Source organism: Egretta garzetta, unplaced genomic scaffold (assembly GCF_000687185.1).
Source record: "Egretta garzetta isolate BGI_Z169 unplaced genomic scaffold, ASM68718v1 scaffold154, whole genome shotgun sequence".
NCBI lineage: Eukaryota > Metazoa > Chordata > Aves > Pelecaniformes > Ardeidae > Egretta > Egretta garzetta.
The window spans coordinates 4,339,209-4,353,478 of record NW_009259600.1 but is presented as its reverse complement, the minus strand read 5'-3'; positions in this window follow the sequence as shown (position 1 = coordinate 4,353,478).

Genomic DNA, 14,270 nt, shown 5'->3' with positions numbered 1-14,270 from the left:
CGGCTGTGTGTTTTCAGCCAGCTCCAGCTCCCAAGTTTGATTCACGTTCTATGGATGAGTGGCCATTTGGGGCAGATCTAGGTGGTGGCAAACGCGTTGGTTGGTTCCACAGTGTTGAACAAAGATGGACGCTTTCCATTTTTGCTTTTGAGGGAAGTTGTGCTTAGGCTCTGAATGTCACTGTTCCGCACGAGAGAAGAAGGCCACCTTCGATTGCCTGGGTGCCCGGAGCTCCTCTCAGTGTGTTGATCGTACAGAAAAGTCCTCCCCAACAGCCCTGAGTCCTTCTGGCGTGGCTCCTGGCAGCAAGCAAATGCCGTGGGCCTGCGTTTGGAGGAGCAGGAGCTACTGGGCTCCTCACGGGTTGACATGCAGGTGATCTGGGAAAGAGCGTGGGCCCGTTTTTTGCAGCGCGAAGCAGAGTGGGCAGTGCCTGAGGGCACTGCTTTGATGTAGGTAATGAATAATCTTTTACAAAGGCCCCTGATTTGAGTTTTTAAGAAAAGATGGGGATATGTCCATTGAATTAATATATTCCTCCTGGAAATTTGAAATCCTGTGTGTTTAATCTGCACGGTGTAGTTACATGGTTGAAAACAGAAAAAGAAAGCAATACGTGGTGTATGGGGTAGGTTCTTGTGAAGCGGAACCCAAACAGTGAGACCTCGGGTAGGAGTCTACCTTCTGTGGCAGTACGGATGTTGAAATCTGGCTGAGCTAGTCAAGGTCTGAAGGCACCAGCTCCTGATGGGTTTGCTGTCTACTCTGCCTCTGGTATACACATGCTGAGTTAATGGTGAGTCTACCCTGGTTTTACATACACCATTGCCCTGCTTTCTACGCCATCTTCACTGATGAATCACTGCTCATAAGACAGTATTCACCTCACAAAGAGTTGAAGCAGTTTGGACAGTGTTTCTTCTTGCAATGAAGGTGACCACACCCACAGCTCATAGTAGAGCATAGGGTTTGACCGTTCTTCAGCAGCTGTGGCATGTTAACCTGTAGCTAAGAGGTGGTAGCAGGCAGGTGAGGGACAGAAACATTTTAGCAGCATCAGTGGTCTTTCTTTAATTAAGGATGTGCTTCTGACTTGTAATTTCTCTAGTGCTAAGGTTCTTGAAGAGTTCCTTTACGCAACCGCTACATGTTTCTGTCCCTCTGCTGGAGTTGTGGGAGTGGTGAGTTTTACTGGTAAAAGTTTTTGAGAGTCTGCACTGCAAGCGAGCTCGGTGAAATAATCTGCGTTAATGGAAGCAACCTCGTTTATAGCACGGCCTCCCTATAGAGTTGCATTGACACAACAGAGGGATGTGCCAGCAGAGACGTGTAATGGTGAAGCACACCCTAAGCATGCATCAAAAGCCCTCGTATTCAACAGAAAAACATTCCTCTGTCTCTTTGTCCGTTGTGTGATTACTTTTGAATGACACATCCAATCAACGCTGGAATGTTTTCTAAAAGTTTGGAATTGAAGAACAACGCCCTATTTTGGTGAAAATCAGTAAACTAGAAGAAGAGTAGCGGAGACACGTAGTGCTACTGGCAGCTGCTTGGCAGACCCAGCAGCTCTGAACAACTCTGTAATTTTCCTGGCAGTTATTAGCATTTCATTATAACTACCTCCATCTCAGTTCCAGTTCAAGTATGTTGACACCCTGAATAACTTATTTCCTACAGAAGAAAAAAAAAATACAAAAAATGGGAGGAAGGGATCAGGCAGGAATCAGTCTTTGACAGAAAAGAAATGGGTGGCGTGAAATGAAAGTAGCTGGAGAAGGTTACAAGAGGTCCCTGACGTACAAAGGGATGAGAGCAGAGTATGTGGGGAATTTGCAAGTAACAGGCAGGTAATGAACTTGGGCACACTAAAGCAACGAGGGCATGTCTCCTGGAAACATCAGCTGACTGAGCTAGTCTGATTTATCCCATATTTCAGCAATTCAGTGAAACATGCAGGATAGATATAACCAAAAAGTGCAGATCTTGTTTGCTCATCTAACTTGAGTAATTCTGAATCCCTTACAAGCTAGCAAAAATAGATGCAGTTCAACCTGGAGGCTGGGAAAGCGTACACTAGACTGTGTAACATTTTGTCAGAAGTGAAGAGAGGACAGGACTTCAAGGAAGTCCTCAGGCAGTGTATCTGCACAGTCTGCACAGGACTGCATCTTGATGAGAGACTGTTGCTGTGTTTCTAGCTGCAGTGTTGTTGCTGCTGTGGGTGATTTGTCATTTTATGCAACAGAAGTGAGATCAATGAAGTGCGAAGTGGAGAGGAAAAATAGGGTTCATAAAAAACGAGGAAAGTCGAGAAAACGTAGAGGATGATTAAGTGAATATCCCACTACCTGAGGCTGCAGTCAAGGGGAAAACCAAGGAAATTAGACATTTAAATAGATATTTTTTTTTAGAAAAACCTGTATAGGCATATTAGTTCATTTCTACTTCTTTTGTTCATTAACTTAAACCAACCTTTTCTTTTGAGCAGTTTTGGAAATACCACTGTACTGATGTAGGTGTTTGACAGCTGTTGTGTTTCTAATGTCAGAACGTGAGTGTCCTGCCTCCTGTACATCGGGCAGCCCGGGGCATTCATGTGAGCAGAGGGGTTGGGTGGTAGGCTGGCCCAGAGAATCTGAGGTTACTGACAAGGAGGGTTGGGAGACAACCTGTGAGGAACATCTTTTTACACTGGACAAATGTTTCCAATCCTCTAAACTTCTCCTTTATTATGTCTGTTAGCTAATATGGATACTTTAACTGGGTTAACTTACTGGGAAAATTGCTGTCCATCTCTGTCCTGCTCTGATTCTGTCTGTCCTGCTCTGATGCCTCCAAGTGCAACGGCATGGATGTGGGCAGTTGGTCCCAGGAGCCCTCAGTGTATCCATGTGGGAGAAGACTTTGCTATTTTGTGATTCTTTATAGCCTACTGAGATGCCTGTAGACAGTATGAGACTGACAGCATGAAAGAGTTGGTGATCCTAAATAAGCAATACTAATGGAGATATTTTAGAAACACGTGTGAAGGAAATAAAAATTATATGGGCTTCTTCCTCCTCTCCTGGTCTAGGTGCTAAAACTTGGACTAATTAATTTGTAATGTTTCTTGGTGGTTCCTTTTTCTGGTTTTACTACAAATTATAATTCGTAGTAAATTATGTTGTATATTTTATGTATTACATCTATGTATATAAATGTGTATGTATTATAATATATAAAAATACAGAGATACTAAGATTTGCCTCTCTGTTTTACTGGGAATTTCCTGAGCTCATCACTAAACTCACTAAAATTATCTATCTATCTTCTAATATTTTCCAGACAGGTCACAAAGTTCTGGAAGCAAGTACCTTTTGATACCTAATCCCAGCTCGTCGCCGCCTCGTCTGGCTTTTTAGGAAATCACTTTTCCCAACACTTTCTAAATCTCTGGTAAATTTAAATCCCTGTTGCAGCTTGGGGACAGAATGCTCAGGCACTGGGGAGCAAGTTACATCTCTGCAGATTCGGGTGCTAACCTGGCTCAGGGGCTTTACCAGCTTCCCCCAGCATTTCCTCTGTCAGTGAATGTTCTCTCTGAGTGAGTGGGGCAAATGCCTGATGAACACCTTCTTCAGAAGGGCACACAATGGACTAACCACCAGCTTGACCAGAGTGAGCACAGTTGGGTTGGAAAGGGTCTGGTCCAGACAGCAACGGTGCACTCAAATGCAAGGATTTATCTACAGTAACGGGTGTTTTAAAATGTAGACTGCGCACATAAATTCTTTTTACATGTGTTCAGATGGCTTTGGGAATTATTAGACCTCCGATATAGAGGCTATATTGTGTCTCCAGAATACCTGTGGTACTGAACTTTCATTCACACACCAGAACAAATGAAAAACAAGATAAGAAAGCTGACCCACACAGGGTGGGAATGTATAAGCAGTGCAGTTTTGGTCTTCCAGGAGTATAATTTCCAGGTAAGTCCTAAGACGTACGCGTGCCCGTCTAAATGAGAAAAGTTAAAACTTGGAAGTGTTTTCCAAGTTTTTGTTGAATTGGTAACAAGGGAGAACAATTACCTGTCTTGCAGGAGGGAAATTTTAGGGTATATAAAGATACGTGACCTGTTCCGATATGCTTGAAGTGTTTATGTATCCTTTGGGTATAAAGAGGTATCTTTGACTTCTACACCTAATTATGGAACACATCAAAAAAAGTCAGCCGAGAAGATATTATTTCTCATTCCAGTACATGAAATGTATGTTTGACAATTTTAAAATATATATGTAAAGAAACGTGTAATTTATTACTGCCTCCAGGCACAAGGAGATTTATGCACTAAAAGTTTCACACAGGTTTTTGCTTGACTGTTGCTGTACTGTTCATGCAAAACATATGTATTTCTAATGACAACTTCTAGCATACATTCTTTTAAAGTAGTCCTGCTTTTCAAGAGTTAAATGATCAGTTTTCTCTGATATTTCTATTTACAAAAAATTGCAAGTATACAATTCTCTATGTATTTGTACTTATAATTTTCAATAAATATCAAATATATAAATATGCTGTAAATATATATCAAATAAAGATTTATAAATACCACTCTGCTATTATAATTTTTCCTGATTTTAAAAATATTATACATTATCAAAAGATAAAAAGTAACTGGCAGCTGCTTTCTGTGTCGTTGGTTGGTTCTTTAGAGGATGAAGATGGAAATGGCAAAGCTCAGGAATGTTTTTGCTTGAATTGTGCTAAACATCCAGTTCCCTTCATTATTTACTGACAAAATGAGTTTCCCAGTGAAGCTGCAACATTCTGTGATGCCCTTTCTTTGGCTCGTCCTGCAGCCAGAGCCAGGAGCATTTCTGCAGGAGCTGAAGTCTGTTCTAAAGTTTCTTCTTAATGTAAATTAAAATGTCCTTGGATCTGATTTGCATATTGTGGAGCTGATGTTAATAAATATCAGACATGTTGAACAGCTACAAGAACAGCAAAGCCAAGAAAATGTGTGTCAGCTCCAAAAAGCCACCCTTGGAACCTGATTGGCAGCCACAGCTCCATGCGAAGAAAATCTTCATTACTTCAGCAGTGATCTCCTGGGTTTCTTGGACTTCATAGGTAAGTAACCATGGCTCCTAACACTGAAATCAGGCTATATAAATTGAAGTCAGACTATGAATCATAGAATCATAGAATGTTTTGGGTTGGAAGGGACCCCTAGAGACAAAGGACTGAAGAGGGAACATGTAAAGCATACAATTGGGATATTTGCATCTTTTATGTGAGGGAGGCTTTTTGCCATTTCCAGAACTTTTGGTAGTTTTTTAGCTGTTCATGCTAGCATATAACTTACAAGCCTTAGGTAGGCTTATCTTTTTCGCTCCAAAAATGTACAGAGGTTAGTATTAAATGATTTTCTGATTTATTTTGTCATGAAAGTAAGTAGCTGTTGCACATCGCTCCAAAAATAGTGGATGTAAAATCTCTGTAAAGATCCCACTTGCAAGAGGATGACTGCTCAGCATTCCCTCTGCCCCTGAAAAACAACATGTAGAGACTGGGAAAAATATCTGCACACAGCAGGAGGTTTGGAGGCAGTGACAGCGTGAAAAGATAGGCAACAAGTGACCATCCCCTGGCACCAGAAAGGAGACTGCACCAACGCTGAAAGCCAGAAACTAATGATTTGGTTGTATTTTAAACCAAGGAGAAGACAGAGCAGGTGAATACAACACAGAGGATATAGAAGAGACCTGGAAAAGGTCTTTTCCTTTGGTGATTAGGAGATAGGTACACCATTAGGTTGCAGTTTTGAAATGTTTTTGTTTTGGCTAGATTTGTTCTTGCTTTTAAGCAAGTGCTTCTTACCATCTCTCGTCATTTAACCCCAGCCGGCAATTCAGCCCTGCACAGGCACTTGCTCCCTCCCCCCAGGTGGGACAGGGGAGAGAATCAGAAGAGTAAAAGTGAGAAAACTCGTGGGTTGAGATAAAGACCGTTTAATAGGGAAAGCAAAAGCCGTGAATGCAAGCAAAGCAAAATGAGGAATTAATTCGCCACTTCCCATGGGCAGGCAGGTGTTCAGTCATCTCCAGGAAAGCAGGGCTCCATCACATGTAACAGCTACTTGGGAAGACAAGCACCATCACTCCCAATGTTCCCCCCTTCCTTCTTCTTCCCCCAGCTTTATATGCTGAGCGTGACGTCATACGATGTGGGATATCCCTTGGGTCAGTTGGGGTCAGCTGTCCTGGCTGTGCCCCCTCCCAGCTTCTTGTGCACCTGGCAGAGCTGAGAGCTGAGAAGTCCTTGTCTAGTCTAAGCACTACTCAACAACAACCAAAAATATCAGTGTGTTATCAACATTCCTCTAGTACTAAATCCAAAACACAGCGCTATGCAAGCTACTAGGAAGAAAATTAACTCTATCCCAGACAAAACCAGGATGCTATCTGGGCAGCCATTATCAATTACTTACTATCCTGGGTTTTTTGTTTTCATTCCTTTAATTTTCTGTCCACATTTTAGATTCAACATTGCTAACAACCTTAATCTATGTACGGAATGAAAGTTGGAGAGAGTGGAAATTTCTCCATTGAACTTAAGTTCACTGAGCAGGCAGCATTGCATATCTTGTGTTTTATTCCAAGGGCTTACTTTTTTTTTTTCAGTCCATACTTTTATGTAACGCGCGCACTAGCAATTGGTGTTGATTTCCAGTGTGCTGCATCCAGCCTGCACTGATGTGATGCACAAGAACTTCTTGTTATACTTCTTGTTATGCTTTTTATGTCATCCAGCAAAATACAGTGAACAGTTCTCTATGGACAGATAAATATCATTCATTAGTACAAAGGTGAATAATTATACCACCCAATTTACCCTTTTTTGAGTTTTAGTTCAAAGCAGTGTTCTTGATGCTATTTCAATTACGTTATATACACTGTTATTTTCTCCATATAATCTAAAACCAGGAAGGATGGGAAGAGTGTTGACCTATCCCAGATTATTAATGGTAGCCAGAATTTGAGAGACTGTTTTATGAAGTACCCAAACATTTATAGCATGATTTAAGTGAGAGATTACTGTGATGTTTCATGAGATATTGCAAAGAATTTCATTAGTGATGGCTCTCACTCTTTTCTGAATCTTGCTCCGTATTCTAAAGGTCCATGTAAGAAATAAAGAAAATATGACTAACCCAATATATTAGTAATTTACACTTGTGGCACAGAGTGCAAAAACAAAGCTTGCTGACACCAGGACACCGGGTTTCTGACAGCTTGTTCAAGCTTTACAGAGATATCTCATGCCTAAGAACAAATATGTATGAGTCTATCAGGTGGAATGAACTCTCAAAAATTAATACTTAGTTTTTATTTCAAAGGCTAACACCACATGAATCACCTGGTTTATGGGAACGGATCTCATACCCTTATGCCCAGATGTTTTGCCATCACCTTTATTGTGTTTTCAAACAAACATGTGACATTTCTAGAGATGCAAATTAGGCCTAACAATTTAGTGTACTGAAAAGATGTTCCCCTTCCAGTAGAGCACAGCTGCTGATTTTAATTCTGGTCACAAATTACCTGGAAAAACTGCGCCATTTTAAGCTATTTTCTCTTTGTACCTCTGCTTTCTCTCATGTTTCACACGGTTTCTTTTTCAACAAGAAACAAGTCTGTGTGAAAAGGGAGAAATAGTGGTGTATTTGCTTCTTTCAGACATACAAATTTGAGAAAGGATGAATACTTGTTTTAGAGAAGCTGGACAAAATAATTATCAAGGTAACCTAAACTTAACTAATGAAAAACTTCTGAAAGCGGTGCAGCTGCTATTAATTAGCAAAGATAAAGTTCATGTTCTCATCATCTCATGGCTGAGGTACCACAGCATCCTTTTCTAAGGCACTTGACAATTGCAAATCTACACCATTTCTCTTCCATACAAAGTACCAACCTCCCCTTTGCATCCCTCCATTAAGTGTTGTCTGAGTTTATCACAATAGGTATGAAGGATCTCATTTTCAGTACTTTGTATTTCTTTCAAGCCCATTACCCTTACTCTCCCTCTCCCTTTATTCTTGCAGCAGATCCATGCTCACTTCTGCTCTGGCAGTGATGCAAATCACCATCCCGACACCAAGTTTTTCACCCTGTGTATGTTATCGCCTGAGCAGTCTTTCATACATGGAGACAACATGTTTTAAACATCTACAAAACACTATATTTTGTCATCTCCTTTCTTAAAGCTCACTGTCACCAGGATGTCTACCAAAATGACAACAGCCAGGAGCAAGGGAACTGATATCCTCCCTGTCTGGTGGATCACTGTCATACGATTATGTCCTTGGGCTCCCCATCCATCAGTCATATTTCCATGTTATCTGTTACCTTAGGATGTAATTAGGTGCAACATTTTTTCTTGTGGCAAAGCTGATGTACAAAACACATGCCAACTGTTACATCTGGGGAAAGCATAAAGCCAGATGACACCTTTATGTTGTATATTTTTCAGGCAGGGACCATCTTTTTGTTCTGGGTTTGTCTTCTATGGTGTCTTGTAAGATATTACTTCAATTCCTGACTGCAGCTTTTAGCTCTGCTGCAATGCAAATAATTTTGGTAGCAAAATCCTTTCAGTGAGATCCAATCCATTGGACTGGAGTCATGCAAACCCAGTTTGCATTACTTGGATGGCCTTTAAAACCACTTGAGTTAAAAGCAATGGGCATTGGCTCATGACGAATTATATGGCTTCTAATCTCTTCCAGCTCAAGGGCTTCCCAGCAGCAGACTCTGTGAACTGGCAAGGGGACTAAAAGCCTTCCTGTTCGCCGCAGTTCTCAGAATTGTACACTAGATAGACAGAGGCATATAGTGACCGCAGAGAAATGCAGCCAAAAGAAATGTGGTGTGTAAATATGACTGGGAAAGGAGGTGAACCCAAGTCTGAGTAGAGCAGGAGTTTAAACCAAAACATCCTAGAAACTTCAGGGAGCTGGGAGCACCTCCAGTAGGTCTGTCTTTGTCCAGATGCAACAAGAAATGAAGCACTTCTTTCCAGACACCAAGACAAAAAAAAAAAAAAAAAAAAAAGAATGGACAGCAGATGTGTCATTTTTCCCAGCTAGGCAAACTTCTGATGGACTGTTTCACTCTCACTTTACAAAGAGGGAAAGAACAGGGTAGTACAGCTGCTCTTAACAGGGTTGTAACCAACACGCAGACCCCAATCGTCTTGTTTTCCAGGGCCGTGCTACCTTTTGTGCTCTTTCATAGATGGTTAGCACTAAAACCACTAAAACGTTACCATCTCCAACAGAGTGAGAAGCCAGGGCCATATCGCAGTAGTTCTTTGCTTCTGAATCAGTGGTCAATCCGTTCTAAGAAGACAAAAATACAGAATAAATATTGTTATTATTCTACATATCCTGGTAGTATTGTTTCAATCTGTCGGCCGTACAGTCTGTGAGACAGTGCACTGGTTAACATTGTAAAGGCCCCTTTCAGAACCTGGGAAGTTAGAACATATATTATTTTAATGAAAGCATAGATTGTGGAGGCTACAACAAAATCCACAGGAAGATCCTAAATCCTCCAACACTTCGGATTTTTCAACAGCCTGGATTTGGATTGACCCTAATAATGTGTATACTTAGCGCTTAGAATCACATGTACAAGGTCCATAGAAAATACAATTTACCAGCTGTGCAAGTATTTTTCTAATGACTCAGACTCTCTGCTTTTTTGTTATTGTATAAAAATGTGATGCTTTTAAACTGAGCTGCATAAATTACATTGTTGCTTCTCTGCTGTAATATAATGTAACCTTTCCCCTTGGTTACACATTTTAAAAGGGTGGTATAAAGAGTTCTGTGTACCCAATGCACCTCCTGGATTTTGGTTATTCTCTATTGCCCATTAGAGTGGCTTTTGGGCACTTCTGCTATCATTTACTTCCTAATCATCAAAGAGAAAATCTTCCTGCTAGCTATTTGTATCATGACAGGCATGAGATACCCTTGCTTTTGGACACCTTTCTCTGGTTAAAGGGATACCTTCAATTTTTAAGTACTTCATTGCTATGGTAGAAACAGTGTCACTGTCACAAAACATACTTCTTGTGGACTGATGCTGTAAAATAAATTCCCTTACATGGTAATTTATGTAAGTCTCCTATGAAAGGAAACCTGGTCAAAAACCCCTGAATCTGAGGCAGTTTCTCTGCAGGGAAAAGTGTGAATGAATAATTTGTTTCCAAGCATGGAAGATAGCAATTTCCTTCTTTCGCCAGTAAGAGCCTCGCTGAGATAAATAGGATCAGGACATGACTGAGCCCTGCACATAGTAATTCTGGGCAGAACTGAGTCAAAAGTATCGCATTACAAAATCAGCAACCTTTAATTTTTTTGAAGTTTTGGCACAGAGATTGCACCATGCCATCAATCGTTAAAAGGTATGTGTAAAATACAGTGAATGTCTCAATCAAAAGGAAAGCAAAAGATTCCTCTGCATGACACATTCTTTACAGAGACAAAATTAAGGTGACAATACAATAAATGAAAACATTAGACTGGAAGACGTATGATGTTGCTTTCCGTGTAGGACACACATGACCCATGAGTCATTGAATGTCCTGATAGTTATGAAGCAACCTCCCCTTCAGTGGGGCTTTCATGTGAGCGAATCCGTTTGCAGAAGGGCTATAGGATCTTATTTTATGGTCACTTAAATGTACGGCTGAAGTATCACCAGGGAGGTTTGACTGTGGCTTAACAGGTACCCAATGCACAGAACACCAACCTAAGGGCTAATGGCTGCCAAGCTGATGTGTATTTCAAGAGACAATTTAATGTAAACTTTTGTTTACAATGAGCTGTTTATTGTGCTGTAACAACCCGTCTTCCAGTATAATTTAAGATTTTCTAAAGTTCAGCTCCCTGCTGTGTGCCTCTAGCCCTCTTTCACGGTGTTCAAAGAAATTATCAATTATTTTCTCTTATGAAATAATTGCAACAGTTTCAAATGACACATGAACAAGTGAATGTAGTTTCTTATATTAGTGAAATAAATATATAGGGGTGTTTTTTCAAGAAAGTATTACAAGAAGATTAATGTAGAAATATAACTGTATAAACATAATTTTGAAACTAAGAACAAAGTTTATTTATCCTCTGTTTGTTTACTGGTAAAAAATTTTCCATTATTCCAGAGAGTTATATTTGTAAAAATGTTATTTCCTTAGATATACCGATGCAAAAGCATTTATATTCTTTTAATTGCTTGCACTTCTATTTAACTTAAGTACCATGTACATGCTTGGAAACCTAGCTTTCAATAGCAGCAAAGTATGTACATAATTAGTAATGGGGCCTTCAATCATTCTCCATCTCATGTTCCACTGTTTTCCCGTATTCCAGCACAGTTATGTGCCCTTTAAGCTATTTTTATCAAGTGTGACAACTTTGAACTTGTTCCAAGACCATATTGCCTTAGATGTGACCTTCTGGTGTGGAAGTTAAATGTTCTCTGAAAATCTTGCATATAACATGTACTTCTCTATATTTACTCTTAATGTAATATCTTCAAAGAATACCAAAAAGTCAGTGAAACATGAACTTTTTCTATAACAGCCTTAGAGCCTGATCCTTTATACATGACTTCAGTAGGATTTACACATGTGTAAGGGCTGTGGACCATGTGTGCAAATATGGACACACGTTGTATCATATTAAGGTTCAATAATAGGGCTGGCCAGGAAACATGGATTCTGTTTCGTGAAAAATTCTGAGGTTTTGGCATTTGCTTTCATTCTGATGCAGGGTGAAATCAAGACTTTTCAGCATGTTTTGAAAGCAAGACAGTCCAAGGAGACAGACAGACAGGCACACTACTGGGGCTAACCTGTCGTGGTGAATCCCCGCTTCAGACACCGCTTCAAATCTGACAGCAGCTATTTAAAGCTGGATATGCCCTGGGCAAGATGAATTTCCTTGCTACCACATTATTTGGTGTCCATAAGCAAGTGAAGCCCTTCCTCCTCATTTTGACTGAAATTCCATTCTGATATCGATGTGGGGGTCTCTCCCAGCAGGACAGGCTGCTCCATTCGCTAAGTTTTTTGCTTGTGGAGCATCATCTAGGTGTGAGATATGTTGTATACCAGGGGGCCCATGTGGTGGTGTTTTATCACCAGGCAAGTGACAGGCCATGGTGCTGTACTCTGCTCCTCACAGGACTCTCTAAACTTATGCCCAGTGGTATTCCCCAAGCGACCACAAGCTACTCCGTAGGCACTCATGAAGCAGAGTTTGGGGGCCAACGATGTAAGCAAGAGGGCTGGGTGTGATGGGTTTTTTTGTCTCAGGTTTTTGTAATGTGCCACAGGAATTCCTGTCACTGGAGTTGTTTGTGTGTTATAGCTGCAAAATGTTTGTCCAAGATGTACATCTCTGAAGTGTCAGCTTTCCTCTGGGCTTACAAGGAATCGGGTATCTAAGGGAGCAAATTTTCTGTTTGATGGATGGTGGTTGGCTAGAAAAGAAATGCTGAATGAGTATGAACCCATCAGCTCTGCTTTGTTTCCTCTCAAATGAAAGTTAGCACTATTTGATTTGTTCCTTCAAAACGACAGTGATGCTAGAAAGACTTTGAGATCCATATGCATTTGAGCCATATCTGTATCACTGCAGCAGCAATATCAGCAGATTTTTTGAAGTGTACCTTGAGCATTTTGTGTCTTAAAAATAATGCCATAACATTGTACTGACTTTTTCTGCAGTAGCATTTTAAACAATGATAGCAAAGCAATTCTCACACAAATTACATTTCATTTGGACTATACTATGAGAATTAACTTTTCCAGGTTAGATATAAGGTCTAGCAAACATTAGCTGATAATTTAATATAACCAAATATATATTTCAATATTGATTTCATGCAATAAAATCCTAAAAGGAATTTCAACAACTTTGAGTGAAATTCTTATGGAAAAATGGAATATAGATTTGCCTGTGGGTTGAAAAAACACTGGAAATATTAGCAGATGCCTATTTTGTTCAGCTGTTTTACTGTCAGCAAGCACTGAACTGTGATAATGATAGGAAACAGTTAAAACCAGTAAAGAAAACTTTCTAAAAGAGGAAATAGCAATTGACTGATACTGCTTATTTGAAATTTGAACAGTTAGAAAATTGATGAACAGAAAAAAATCTAAATTTTCTCTGAGTTTATTTCCAAGACAATTGTCTAAATTTAGTCTCTGTTTGAAAAAACATCACAGGCTATATTTAAGATAAAAAATGTTTGCTTTCTTCATCATTCGCTGCTAGCATGACCCAAGACAAGTTTCTGGTACATTTTGCCTAAGGGCCAAAGTAATAATTTCAGTCTGAATGTAAAATACTCTCCAGCAATCTGTCCTAGATCTTGACATAAGAATTGGCCAAGTAGACTTTTCTTTGTTCTTTTTTATTAAAACAGTATTTCAAAGGGTAATTTAAAAAAAAAAAAAAAAAAGAAAAAAGAAAAAAAAAAGAAAGGCAGGGAATTGGAGCTGCCCTTTCAAAGATCAGATGATGGTAAGTTTAACATTTACGTGGTAGCACCGAAGAGCCATGACCTAGTAAAGCAGAGGCAGCTTAACAGATGATATGAAGTGTAAATGCTGAAGATTTGTTTTGGCGTGTCTGGTAAGTATTATAAGTATGGATTATTCCCACTTTGTAGATGTGGAAGCAAATCAGGAAGACCATAACTAGATTTAGACCAGGACCCGGTGTTGCAGACAGGATTAGAAGTCAGGAGTCTATTGCTATTGAGTTCAGTTCATTAACTCAAACAGCGAGGCATGCTACTAGGTACTTGGTGCTCTTGGGGCTGGTGGTCACACCAGAGGCCACCCAGCCCTTGCAGCCATAGCTCAGATTGCAGCATTTTTCAGCTCTCTGCACTGATCTACAGTGTTACCATGTGTGGGTACTTACTCACTTGGTTACATTGTTAACAGGCCACAGCCAAAGCGAAGAATGAATTCTTTTCACTAAAATTCTCAGACTGAGCTGTTGCACCAAGGATGTATTTTAGCATGGCATTTCCCCACTATCTATGCATTTAGATAAAGTGAACCGGCAAGGCTACTGGCAATAATGCCCAGCTGATTGTCTATCAGATCTCCCCAAAATCAAGCTTTGGTTGCCTGGCGTTGCAGAGCTCAGCTGGGAATGGCTGTGTGAGGGAGCATGAGCGACCTGCCCTTGTGGGGAAGAA